This window comes from Rhinolophus hipposideros (genome assembly GCF_964194185.1).
Source record: "Rhinolophus hipposideros genome assembly, chromosome: 10".
Taxonomy (NCBI): Eukaryota; Metazoa; Chordata; class Mammalia; order Chiroptera; family Rhinolophidae; genus Rhinolophus; species Rhinolophus hipposideros.
In genome coordinates this window covers 68,887,181-68,902,156 of record NC_138056.1, presented here as the reverse complement: position 1 = coordinate 68,902,156, position 14,976 = coordinate 68,887,181, and the positions used below count along the sequence as shown (strand labels likewise).

Sequence of the window (14,976 nt, the reverse complement as noted above, 5' to 3'; positions counted from 1 at the left end):
TGCTTAGCATTGATTCATTCATTCAATTCCAATGTATTTTGAATGTGTAGTAGATGAAAGGCACTATAATAGCATTGAAATTAAAAAAGATGAAACATTTTCCCATTTTCAAAGATCAGTCTAATCGGAGAGATTTATCCAAACCTATGAAACAGTGTGGAATGAAAACAAAAAAGGAGATATACGTATATTTTTTTGTAAAGAATGCATGGGAGAGGGGCACTTAAGCAATCATGTCTACCAGCAAAAACTTCCTGGGTTAAGAGAGACACCTGAGCTGCATTCATTTATTCATTTGCTAACAAATATTGGTTGATGGTCATGATAAATGAGCTAGTTCTAAGTGGGGAAAAAATGGGAGAGGGGGGTTTTCTGTGCTCTCAGGGAGCTTCCATTGTAGTGGGAAGAACCCAAAAGTATAAACAAGTGTAAATCAAGTGGTGATAAGAGATGCAAAGAAAACTAAGTCATGTTAATAGAGCTAGAGAGTGATAGGGGTGAGAAGACCATGTGAATTTACATTTGAAAAGCTCTCTCCGACTGCTGAGTAGAGAAGAGACAGTGTGAAGACAAAGCAGGGACTGGGGACAGGGGAAACTGGAGGAATAATGCCCACTAGACTAAGAAGCTATTTTCAAAATAACCATGAAAGATATACATGACTTTCATTAGCATGATAGTGACAGTAATAGTGAAGTGGTGAAAAGAGATTTCAGTAATAGAGTTGACAGAAATTGTGTATGGATTGATTATGAAATGTGAGAAAAAGAGTTACAGAGTAAAGTTTTGGCCCTGAGAAACTGAGCAACTAGAAGAATGTGTTTCTCCTTATTGAAATGGAAAGACTACAAGAAGAGCAGTTCTTTAGAGATGCGGGTGAATTAAAATCAGGAGTTTAATTTTTTGTTTAATTTTTATTGGGGAATATTGGATATTGGGGAACAGTGTGTTTCTCCAGGGGCCATCAGCTCCAAGTCGTTTTCCTTCAATCTAGTTGTGGAGGGCGCAGCTCACTGGCCCATGTGGGAATCGAATCAGCAACCCTGCCACTCAGAGCTCCTGCTCTAGCCAACTGAGCCATCCAGCAGCCCCAGGAATTTAATTTTGACAAATTAAATGTATCATACTATCTAGCATTCAATTTGAGAAATTTAGAAGCAGTTGTATGTTTGAATATGGAGGCCAAAGGAGAAATCTGTGTAGATGTCATAAATTTGGAATATTAAAAGATGAGTTGGAGCTAGCCAGGTGAAGAGTGTATGGGATGCTGAAGGTATTCCAATAAGAGGGACTAATGAGGATGGTCATTCAGACAAGGAGTTGGATGGTAGGAATGGACCACTACAGTTTTGTGTTATTGAAGTAAAAAATTCCAAGGAATGGAGCGGTCAAAGAAGAGGTTTGAGAGATTAGAGATAAATCCAAATTACTAAACACAAATTAATATGGTGTGTATGCTATATTAAATAGCTTGTGCTCTTATCATATATGCAATGTGCCACTACTGGACATTTTTCAGCAAAGGATTGACATAGATGTGTACATATATAGGTTATTCTGGTGTTTCTGCAAAGGTTGGATTTAATAGCAAGGCTACAGGAACAAACAATAGAACAACATTGTATCCTGAAAATGAATGCTGAAAAATGTGAATTAGAACGATGTCATAACAATGAGAAGAAGGATGGTGGTCTGTTGTCTTACAGTTGCCAAACCGTTTGTTCCCCTGCGGTCTTCCCAGGATTTCCCAAGGGAGTGCCTCAGCAAATTGAGGCCAGATGGAGAGATATCGGAAAAGCTCCTTTGAGGGGAAGTCTCAGCAAACTGAGACCTGATGGAATTATATGGGTCCCTCCCCTTCAATGGATTCCTTGGAGTTGTGTGTGTGTGTGTGTGAAGGCCAAGTACAAGCTGGAACACAATGGGAACTTTGGAAAAGACAGCCAGCAGGCTACGTAACACACAGATTTTAGGATTAACAATCTTTTACCTCCTTGGAAGTTAACCAATAAAAACTATGCATTGGCCCAATTCGGGGCTCAGTCCTTGAGGCTTGAGTCCCGTGGCCCCACTTGCACTCTATTCTTGTCTACTGTCTTAGCCCTGAACCGCCCTTCTAGCTTCCCACAGCTCGTCATGCTGGACGCGACAGTGGTCCAAGAAAAACATTGGAGGTAAGACAAACTAAGAGGCAAATAGTCCAGGAATAATCTCATTATCTCCCTTGAGTGAGTGGGAGGAGGATGGCACAAGAAGTTCATAATGAAAATACACAAAGTCAAACTAGTTTAAAGAAAAAGACAATTAATTGGTTAACTCTCAGGCCATTTTGAGTTTGAGGTGTGTGAGACACACCTCAATCCAGATAAGGAGTTCCAGTAGTTGGGAAATATGTGTTCGAAGTCCAGGAAAGGAAATTCGTTGGAAGGTTCAGTTTGGAAGTTGATAGTATATTGGTATAATTGCATCCATGTAAGTAGATGTGATTAACTAGGGAGAGCAGATATGGTGAGAAGATAGTTCTCTGGGAAGAAAAAACATCTAAATAAAGGTAAGAAACTGTTCAAAGGGTGTGAGAGAAAGAATTGTTGGAAAGATTCAAATGGAATAGAGAAAAATCAGTGTCATAGGTGCCAATGGCTTAACCATTTTGAGAAACTAAATCATGTCAAATAAGGCAAATAAAAAATCCAAAATAAAGAAAAAAATCATTTAAGATTGGCATTTGGGACATCACTGAATGGCAACTTCGACAGATAAGTGAGTAGAGTTCAAAACCAGGTTATAATTGAGTTAACATAAAATGAGAAACTGGAGACATTATTTGTGGGCCAATAGCATTAAAATCCCAATAGGTGTTACAATTACCTATGTTATGATTGAAAGAGCAGATTCCAAGATCCCCTTTCCCCAGAATTGCTTGTTTAGTCATAGTAGTTACAGCAGGTCCTTGAATAACATCGTTTCATTACAACATTGATGAGATGCATAGGAACTGAATTCTTGTTTATATCAATTAGCCTGTAGTAAAACTGGTTTTGATACATATGGTTTCACTAAAAGTTTGTTCCCAAGAATTGGTCCACATTAAATGAGAACTTACTATACTTGAGATTGTGATGCTAACATACAGTGAGTCTTTGGAAAGCCTGTTTTATGTTCTTCTGTCTCTCTCTTTCTCTCTCTCCTTCCCTTCTCCCCACTTCCTTCATTCTTCTCTCCTTTCCTTCCTCTCTTTCTGTCCACCAGTCTACCTATCATGGATGAGTCAAATCAAATTTATTACTTTGGCCCTGCCCAGGTTCCAATGGGAAGCCTGACATTTAGTCAGCCTGTCTGGGTACTTAAACAGAGACTTTGAAATTTAGCCATCCATATTGAATGTCAATGTAACTAACTTCAAAACTTTATATATGGATCAATTAACTTTGAATAGAACCTCCTCTCAATCTATTACTATTATTATTTACTTTTTTATCTTAACTTATTTACAACCAATATAATGTGTCAGGTAAGGGTAAATCATCAATGTTTATGAATATGAGTTTAAGAAAAGTGATGCCTTAGGCTAACTCCAGAAAAGTATCAGGAACATTTTTATGGACACCACTTTAGGTAGGTGGAACCTATACAATCAACTTATGAACATAAAAAATTCCATTTCTCCTGTCCAAAAATACCCTTAGAGAGGGTTTAAATTAATCAAGTATTTAACTAACTCTTTGAGGTTTGGTTTTCTCATTCAAAAAATAAGAATAATATTACCCACTTCATAAGTTTTTAAATACAATACTATAACCTGGAACATAGCACATATTAAGTATTTATAAAATATGAAAATAGTATTTCCTCCCCCAAATTATTAGGTTCAGGGCTCCTTCTATGTGTTCCATTTAAATATAAGAAAAACAGTACAGAGGATCTAAAATAACATTGAACAAATTATGAGTACTTAAATATCATTCAGTTTTCCATAGAAAATTTCAATGATGAATAGAATGTTGAAATTAAGCAAGATTTAGACAATATTTATTACTCCTAAAGCATATATTATATTCTAGAGGATGTTTGATAATTTTGAAATGTTATATTACATTATCTTATAATTATAAGACACATTTACAATACAAAAAATCTTTCAAATATTTTAACAAATATTTTAAAAATGTTTTACAGCTAGTTGCCCACTTGGCAATCTTTAGTCCAGTTGATATTTTATTAAGAATTTATAATAGTATCCATGTGGATTTACTCAAAGAAAGCACATAGAGTGTAATTGAAATACTTCATTCTGTTCTCACACTGCTCATGTAGACTCTAAATTCAAGGATTTCTCACACGTAACTTACGAGTTCTTCTAATTGTTATTAGAGTTTTATTCACATCACTCACAGACATTTTGATATTTTTGCAGTTTATTTTAGATTAGATTTTACTGGGTTTATCTCAATTTTTGGTTTATGTTACTTGAAATTTTGGGGAAAAGAAAGCAGTAAATAATTAAACTAAATTCTATCATTCAATGAAATACTACTGGTATTTCTGTTACACTGATAGTGCTTGCTGAGTCAATGTTTTGTAAAATATTTTTAGAACAGGAAAAAAGTATCTGCACAAAATCGGCATTTTCTCAAATTTTACAGGTAAATGAGTAATTGGGGGTTCAAAACGCTTATTTATTTTAAAAATAAGTTTTCCAGTTTTATATAGCAAAGCATTTCATAATTCCAAGAACGATAAAAAGTAGGAATGGTACACAATAGAAAAGCTGACAACCTGAATTTGGATTACATTTTCTGCCTGCACCAAAAATAAAAATATTGAACTGGGCTAAATATCTTTTAAGATTGCTGTTTACTTTCTCCTATAAGGTTTTTTATCCTTTATTAGCATTTTATTTAATATCTGTTTCAAACTTTTCTGTACTAGCATAAAAAACAAGCATTAATTATATTTTTAGTATTAGAATGAGGATTATAAAATAATTCAGGAATGTAGTAAAATATAGTCAGCTTTGGTGTCATACTGTTTAGTTTCATATAACACTTTGTTTCCTACCAATTGTGTTTGGTTCCTAAAAATAATTTAATACAAGCTGATTTATTAAGTATTACAATTTTAATGTTATTATTCATTTCAGAAGCATATGGAGATTAGTTGATTAATTGTGATCTTCCCAGTTTTCTAAGGTTCTCTTTAATAGTATGGTTAGTTAAGAAAACTGGAAATGTTTTAGAAGTGTTTTATATGATTCTTCAGTACTTCCCTATTTCAGCAGACAATGACTATTTTTTGAGATATCCTGTGCATCCTAGGTTGTGAGAGTCTGCCTCTAGGATGATTTTGCATTAGTTTCTACCAAGGGCCCCACTTGGGGGATATCTTCTTGAGATCAATTTATTTTATTTTATTGTTTCCAATTACAGTTGACATTCAATATTATATTAATTTCAGGTATACAGCATAGTGGTTAGACATTTATATAACTTACATAGTGAACCCTTCGCAAAGTCTAGTACCTACCTGTCACCATAATTATTGCAATATTATTAATTATATTCCTTATACTGTACTTCACATAGCCATGACTGTTTTATAACTATTAATTTGTACTTCTCAATCCCTTGCCCCTTTTCACTCAGGCCCCCATACCCCTCCCATCTGGCAACCATTAATTTGTTCTCTGTATCTATGAGACTTTTTCTGTTTTGTGCGTTCACTTATTTTGTTCTTTAGATTTCACATGTAAATGAAATTATACGGTATTTTTCTCTCTGTGTCTGACTTATTTCACTTAGCATAATACCCTCTAGGTCCATCCATTTTGTCACAAATGGTAAGGTTTCATTCTCTTTTATGGCGGAGTAATATTCCATTGTGTACATGTATGACATCTTCTTTATATATGGGATCAATTTTTATGTAAATTTCACTAGTGTGTTTCTGATACTATGTGGCAACATATATTTGGCCTACAATCCCATGTGCTGTGTTGGCTTGCAGTTTGGTTTCTCAAGGGATTCTTTTTGTTTTTGTCTTTCTTCCTGAGTCAGTGAGAGTCATTCTTGTTAACTGAGGGCATAGCCCTCTGTGGGCCTAGCTTGGTGTAGATATCCTAACTTCCCCTCTCAGGCAGACCCAAACACTCGTACTTTATCTAAGAAAGAACATTCATTTGTAAAGGACCTAAACTTTAAGGTCTATTTCCATGCCACATAAACAATCAACCCTGCTGCCAAAATCTCCTCAGGATTAACACTATTCCCAGATTTTAGTTAGGATATTAGCCCTAGATTTTAGTTCTTGTTTGTTTCTGACACCTTGGGATTTCCTTTTCTTTCTTGTGATCTTAGCTGTATATTTAAATTTCCTTTACTTTACTCATCATTTCTAAATTTTGCTAGTAAAAAAATTCCTAGGTTAGCTCTGTCTACTGTCCTAATTGAGGTTTTATGGCTTTATGCATTGCAGACTTTCAACACAATTACTGTAATTGATTCAGTGTCACAAAACAGACTATCTCCTTTTTTGCTCCCCTGACAAAAAGATGATTACTTAACTGATATATTTCCACATCTACAAGGTATAAAAACAGGAGTACCCATATAGGCAATGACGCTCATTTCTCATAACTGAAGTGCCATTAATGAAAAAAGTGTGAGAAAGGGGAATGAAACAGCATAGTGGACTCTCTGAAGTCCTTGAAAACAATTTCAATGAGTAATTATCTGCGATTCATTTCAACATTTTTTTACTATAACTACAAGTTAGAAAATAACCATTTTTCTTTCTAATAATGTGTGTACACCTCAGAAACTTAGGGTCAAAGGATTTAGAGATAACACAATGGATATAGCATCTGAGCTATTCCCTGACCCAATTTATAATGCAACTCTCCTAGGAACCAATTTTCTTTATCCTTTTCAGCTATAAAAAGGAAGACATAAAAATCAGAAACTTCTCTTTTTTTATGATATGCTCAATTTTATGGTTTATGGTAAACATTTCAGTTAATAGGCTCTATTTGCCCCAATCTTTGATCTTACCCTTGTTTTCTGGTTATTCCTATAATATAAGATTTAATGTTTTATCTGTCAAATAACTATAATTATAATTTTTTCCTTATTATAAAAACATAAATTTTATTTTGATTTTTTTAAAAGTTAAATTGTGTACTTACCATTTGGTATATTTTTGCATTAATTTTACTGGATTCTGCTTAGTAAACTATGTATCATAAACATTTCAATATTTACTAATTGCCTTATAATCATATTTAATTTTATAATTCCATCATCTGTTATGACTCCTTTCCCTCATTTTTGATGAATTAATTGACGTGAAGATACTTGAATTGGGGAACTTAGTAAATTTCTGGCAGAAACAATATGGTTGTAAAAATTTGCACTACAATTATTTTGTTTTTAGAACATTTGTAGGTGATGATACCATTTTGGGTTTTGGAATTAATTATATCACGAAGGAAATTGTAGAGAATTGTCCTATTAATTATCCATAATTACTGAGGATAAGGGGATACAACCTGAAATTAGTAGGAGATAACTTTTTATTGCTGATACATTGCTGATTTATACCTTCATGGTGATAAAAGATATCACTATTAGCCACATAAGGTACTCTTGGCAGGGCAGCGACTAGATCTACTTTCTTTATCACTATATCCTCAGTACCCAACAGGATGTGTCATTGCTAAATAAATTTTTGATGAATAACTGAATAGTTAGGATAAAAATATCTATATATGTATTTTTATAAAATTCTCTAAATTTTAAGAACAAGAGTGATTTTTATTTTGCATTTTAAACTTCATTACAAATTTTCTAAAATCTACGTGGACTTGCTTTGGCCTTGAGAAAATAAGTCAAAGATTATGTTTCAAGTTGTGCTAAATACAGATGCTGAGAAATAATGCAGGCAGTATTAAGAATCCGTAATGTCCTGTCAATGAACAAAAGAGAAAGGGTCATGTTTACAAAGCTACCGTGAAGGATTTTCATGGTTTATTCTACTAGGTAAATTGAATAGTGGTTGAAGGGGCATGAAATTTTAAGGTGGTCCAAACTCTCAGGTTAGCAGTCTCCTTGGATGGCCAGTCATTTCACCTCTGCTTGAACATCTTCACTGGCACTTTGTTGAGAAAACGGATTTGGCAGTTCAGGTTATTAAATGGCTTCTGCTAGAATAGGGACTAAGATAAGACAACTGGGAATACTAACAAAGAAGTAGTGCTAAATTATGATATGCAAAGCACTGTTTAGGGTACTATGAAGATGTAAGGTAGGGCTGAGAAAGGAACTAACATGAGTTCAGTATGAGTCCTGTGCTTTAAATATTTTCCCACTTAGTTCCCTCCCTCCCCCATCACCCACACACAGATTAGAAGACAGCATTATGAGTAAATGAGACCATGGAATCACAAAGTCCAGAGTTTAAGGAATGGCTGCATGATCTTCCAGCTATGCAGCTTTGGGCAAGCTCTTTAACTTTATTAAAACCTTAGTCTTCTTATCTGTAAAATTCAACTAATGTAGGAAACTGTAGGTTAAATCGGGTATTACACATAAAGTTAGTACAATGGAACTAGGTGTAGTTATTATTATCATTATCATCATCTCAACATCAAAGGTCTGTAGCTCAAACAGATGAATGAACCAGTGAGAAACTGCAGGTCATTATTGTCACAGGAAAAATTCAAATTTTTCTGATTCACTCTAAGTCTGTAGTTTATCTTTATAATATACTGCTCCAATTATTATATTCTAATCTTGCTGAATCTCAATTTCAGTATCCAGAAAATGGGACAATAATGTATGTATTTTATGTTTGTGCTGAGGACTACATAAGCCAATTAAATGAGAGTGTTAAGTGAGCAGGAAGGAACTGCTCAGGAAGGATAGTTATTGGGTCAGGAAAAAAGATAATAGTATAATGTAGTATTTGGTACAGTGCAGATTCACTATGAACCTTATACAATTGGATTTAATTTCTGCAAGTGTCAAGTTTCACGTATAAAACAGCCTAAGGCAAATCGAATAATTCTATTGTTATTCTCAAAAAGAGAATAACAATAGAATAAAGTTGTGTAACTGACACTTGTTTAAGTGCCTATAGAATCAAGATATTTTAAAGATGTTGTGAAGAATACAAGAGGCAACATTTGTCATATGTTTTAGAAATGAAATTACCTTAATACAAAGGCAGGCTGTATTATAATATTAAATTTTAGATATCTTGGTTGAACAAAACAAAGTACTAATTCTCCTTTTCTTAAGGTTTTGATACATGTATTTTCATTATGTCTGTTACCTAGAGTCAGAAGCAGCAGAGAGAACTCATATGTCACCACCACAAAATACAAGTTTATGTGCATATAATTCAAAACACCTTTAGCAAAACAAAATATTATGTGAAGAATATTTATAATAGAAACAGTAATAAACTGGTATTCTCTCATGAACCACAACTCAAACGACTGTGAATAAGTGAATTCCAAGTTCTAGAGTTCAGGTGATTACACCAACTGGGTGACAGTAGCTATTTTTATTTTTTTTTTTGGAATGCTTCACACCACAGAGGACTTTTTATCCCAGGAGCCGTATGTCTAGATATAAAGGTCATTGCTAACTCTTTTTCAAAATGTAACCTAAATTTATTGCTTTGCTAAGAGGTTTTAAAATTATTTTTATTGAATTGTAAACTCCATCAGGTCAGGGACCAGCATTTACTCAACAGTGTGACATAGTCAGTGGCACAAGTTCAACTTAGGCTTCAGATTTTGCATTAAAAAGCATTTACTGGAGAATTCCCACAATTCATTGTTAAAGCTCACAGATCCTAGCCCTTAATCAACAACAGAATATCTGTACCTTACAATTTTGTCAAGGAATATGATCTTGCTGTGCTTATCAAAATTATAGAGCTTAGCTTAAAGTAAAGATGCATGGGAAATTACTGGGAGACTATGTAGTCCATCCAATAGATATGACCAAGGTAATCTAAAAGTTTATCCTCATTGCCATGCAGGGACTCAGCTCCTGCTCCCCACACAAGAACACAGGATACGGTGAGGCCAAAAAGGAACACCAATGGAACCATAGATAGAGGAGTCATACCATCATATTCTCGCTGGCGTCTGGGTTGGAGACACAGGAAGAAGGATCAATACGATTTGCAATCCGCTGGCTGCTAGCCACAATCTGTGCTTCTCTGCCAAACAACTAATCAACCAACCCCACTTGCTAGCTGCAATCTGCGCTTATTAACTTAGCCACCAGAGTTATATTAGTGGCTAATGGCTAACTGGTTACAGCTGATGGCCAACTAGTCACAGCTGATGGCCATCTGCTACCCGAGCCTGCACCTTTCCATATGAGGCCGAGAGCCTGGAAACTGCTCTCTGGGACTCTGTCCCCACACTCATTAAATCAGAATATTAGACAGCTTAATAATAACAACAGTAGTAGTAACAGTGAACATTTATTGTCTTAGGTCAGTTTTGTAGAAACAGAGTCTGAGAAGCGGATTCTTTTAAATATATTTTATTGATAGAGTGTTTCCAGGAGAAGGAATTAAGGGAAACAGAATAGGGTAAGGGAGGAAAAAAGAAAAAATCTAAGCAAGGTTGTCATCCCCTGACAGAAATTAGTTTAAGATTAATGCCACTTATGGCTCTGAAAGACAAATTTCACTCTAGATTCCATGAGTGAGTCAATGGAAGATACAGAGAATCAGTCTTTTGTAGTCTCCTCCCCTTGTATCAGCAGGTTATTGGCTGCTGGCTGGGAGAAAGGAGGTGCAGTGAGGGCAGAGGGCACAATTTCCTAGATCAGGGAAATTCTCTGGAGAAGGGACAGCTGTTAGATGGGTGCATTGACCAGGTGAGGGAGATCTGTGTATACAATCAATAGGCTCTAGTAAACCTGGATGGCACTTAGTATGTTCCAGACAGTGTGGTCTACTAATGTGTAGTATATTAATTTATTTAATCCTTACAGGGATAGGTAACCCCATTTTATGGATGAGAAAATTAAGATACAAATATCAATATTTTGACCAAGAACCCTTACAGAACATAGATCTTTATTTAGAAAAAGAAAAACCTGATGAATAGTGGTTTAAAGTATTTATTAGATTAAGTTATATAGCTTATGGGTCTATTTTTGCCAATTAAATCTTTGATGCTTCATGTACCAACTAATCAGAGCATTGTCTAAATCCCACTCACCAGACAAAAGCTGATTGCTGGAAATTCCTATTAACCATTGAGTTACAATCTAATTAAACTGTGGTCACAGAGCCACAGAAGTCTTAACTATGTAAAATGGTAAGGATGTGTCCCATTAGCATAGAAACCTACTGTAAAATAGCACCGTGTGCTTAAAATGGAGATGTTCATAGGGGTAAAAGCAATATTAATGCACATGGATACTTACTTAAACATGGATACTTACTCCTGAGCTCCTCTGACCTCAGGATTTACAGAATTTTTTCAAATATTTAACCAAAATTAGTCCCATACATAAATAACCTAGTATTTGCTGGCATTAACAGGAGTCCACAGGATAGCAGCAAAATAAAATTTTCTCATTTTGGATTAAACTCCTTTTATCAAAAAGATATTTGTCATTTGTATATAATTAAAATAATTAAATTTTAATATGGCTCTAATTGAAAGCAAAAGAGAATTCATAAAGTAAGTATTCAAAACACTCAACAGTTTCCATTGAAAGTAAATTTCAAAAGATATGTTTACTTCGTTTAATTTCATGCTATGCAAATTTGATGGTATAAATTAAGGATTTATTGCAGGATAGATATTAACAGAAACAAATATGAGTTTAATAAATTATCCCCCATCTAGGTAGGTGAGTCACAGAGGACAAAATCCTCTAAAGTTGTGATTTGCCTGAATTTTGCATGCTAAATGTGGAACTTTGGTTGCATTTGGGTTATATTTAGCATATAGGTGCAATAGAGAATCTTCAGGTAAGATCAATTATAATAACGAGATTCCCTGCCATTCAACTTCATCTTAAACTCAATGTAATTTTTCATAAATGTTCTTTGTGCTTTTACAGCTTAACTAATGCTCATTAATCCTTCATGCAAATCTTTAATGAAGGTAATTTATTTGTCACATTGCCATGCACCATATAGAAATAGTAGGTATTGTCTATTTATCAAAAGTCACTGAAATGGTTTATTTTCTGCTCTGGGGTTTGTCCCTATGGCTCACCTACTTCAGAAAAAATTCTTAGCCATAAAATACATATTAATCTCTGTTGATATGTAATCACTGTAATAAATCTTCAAATTCCTAGTCATATGAATTCACATAGCATGAAACTATTGGCTAGGAATGTTTTAGTTGATTTTTTTGAAAAAATAGAAAAGTTGGTATGAGTTACACTAATAATATAAATGGTATAACACCTCTTTAGAATTTACTCTCTAACTCTACAAGAGATCTTTCTGCACAAATCAAATGGTTTTTGATTTTTACATTTTTTTTGTATCTTAGCCTCCAAATGTTAATCTCTTGTAATTACATATTATCAAAATATACTTGTGAACTAGACATTATAATAAAGTTCATAATTGAATAATAGGGAGATTTGAGCAATTAAAGAACACATTAAGAAAGAAGGATTATGCCTTTAAAATGAACATATTTATAGTAATTAAGAATAGTCATTATTTTGAGCCTAATATTCATGTTAAATATGAATATTAGATATTCAGAGATATGTGGAATGCATATGCTATGGAAATAAAGGGTCTGAATGGAAAAAAATCTTTTGGCTCTCCCTGAATCAATTATTTTTTCGTATTCCCTTTTTATTTGCCCAGATGTTTTCTCGACTTCATTTTCCTGAACTGGCTTTTCTTTGGTCAGTTCTTATACTGCCGTAATCTTTAACACTTTCTCTAATACCTGGATATGAAAGGTATTTACTTTTTTAAAAACAAACTTATTCAGACTTCCTTATTGAATATCAATTACTTAGATGTGTTCTGTGTTTTCTCCACCTCTGTGGGCTATGTGATATATTCCCCCCCTCCCAGCCTCCCTTCCTACTTTGTTGGTTAATTAATAATTCTAGTGATTGACTCAGTGATATTTTCCAAAGTTACAAGACTACTAGGAACTATAATAACTGAACTTAAAAAAAAAAAAGAAAACAACACTATAATTTTCTTGGAACCCACAAAGGTTAAACTATATTATAGTTCTAGAGATAGGAAAACTACACATCTGTAGAGATTCCTGCAAATTTCAAGAACACAAACTGGTTGTTAAGATGATAAATTTACCCAGAAATCACTGATTTAGGAGTTGACGGTTAAAGGTGAAAATGAGGGATTCTGATTTATAGGAATCACTTAAGAAACAAACTGATCACAAAATCAAGAAACATACGGACACATCATATTAGAGAATGGGCAGAGCAGAAAGATAATTTTTTTAATGATAGTACTTATTCCATATGTTTATTAGAAGGAAATGCTTAAAACACGTGTACTAACACAAATCATGTCATATTACAGTGAAGTGAGATGCATATTAACTACCCAGTTTCCTATTTCAGTTAGGACCATTGTGCAAAAACTGAGCCATGTGGGGCTCAGCTCAGGGGGCACATGTATAGGTGTGAGGTAATGTGGCACGTGGACACGATCCTGGACTTTATGCCAGCGCAAAAATACATTTGAATATTTGTTCCACCACCTAGCACTGTGCAGTCAGCCTTCAGCTAATTAGCTGACTTCTTTAGTTCTGTATATTCATCTGTAAAGGAACACAATAACACCTAGCTCATAGGATTTGGACAGACATTTTAGAAGAAATATTAACATAATTTTAGAACCATAGTAAGTGTTACCAAATGATTATTAATATCTAAAATGCCAATGTATTGTTATATGTTAGCATTTATATATACATATATGTACACAACGTTTGCTATGTTTATTCTTTTTGCAGCATCAATCTAGCAGTCACTCTAAAAGTTCCATAAAGCATTGCCTCATACTTAAAAATACTTTTATGCACAAAAGAGTGGTCTGCTTTGCATGTCAGTAGTATACCCACATATTATTCTTGTTCCAATTTATCATGCAGCAACATATAGATTATGCAGAATTAAAACATCTGTATATTTTATACTATACGCTGCACCATAATATTCCCATCTGACATCAATTGAAGTTTAGTAGTTTTACTCTGTTCATGTCTCTTGCCTACCAGAAGACCTTAAATTACTCTGTTGTATGAGACTCTTTTTCATGAAATTTAAAAATCTATCGTTGTCTATTCTGCTCTTATACTTCAACCCATCTTTTTCATAACCAGCCAATATTATCTCCCAATCTTCACAATCATCAATGCTTCATCTTATGTAGGGTGATTCTCAAATTGATATGTCTCTTATAATGCTATTTCCCTGCATTAGGTACATTTCCATCTCCCTTCTGCTCAAACACATGCCTAGACACAAGCCAAGTGCACGTGCCAATTTCTTGAAGAAGACTTCAGGACTCATTCAAATTTATAATTAACTCTTTTTCTGAAATTTTATGGACATATCATTAACTCATGTCCTGATTTGCTTGAAAGAGTGACGATTTACACCATTTTCCCCAGCAAGATTATTAATAATCACCTTTTCACTCTAAAAACGATTCCAGTTAGGATATTAAGTAAATTATATGGCCTCCCTAGTCATCACTCATGCAACATACTCCTCTTGGTACTGAATATGTTCTCTCATTGTTCTCCTTTCTAGGTGGATATATCATCTTCCTTACTAGAGTATATATTCATCTGGAGAAGGAGCTGTGTCATATGCTTGCTATAAAATATGGCACCATTTAAAAATAAAATTATTTAATTTTTATTTAGAAACTTTAAAAAGAATGTCATGTTGCCATTAAAGAGAATTGGGGATATCTTGA

General features: G+C 34.1%; 1 protein-coding gene across 1 annotated transcript in view; it reads right to left on the bottom strand.

Moving 5' to 3' along the window:
- CNTN5 (contactin 5) overlaps positions 1-14,976 on the bottom strand; it is a 1,322,225-nt gene that overhangs the window by 371,743 nt on the left and 935,506 nt on the right. The window lies entirely within an intron of this gene.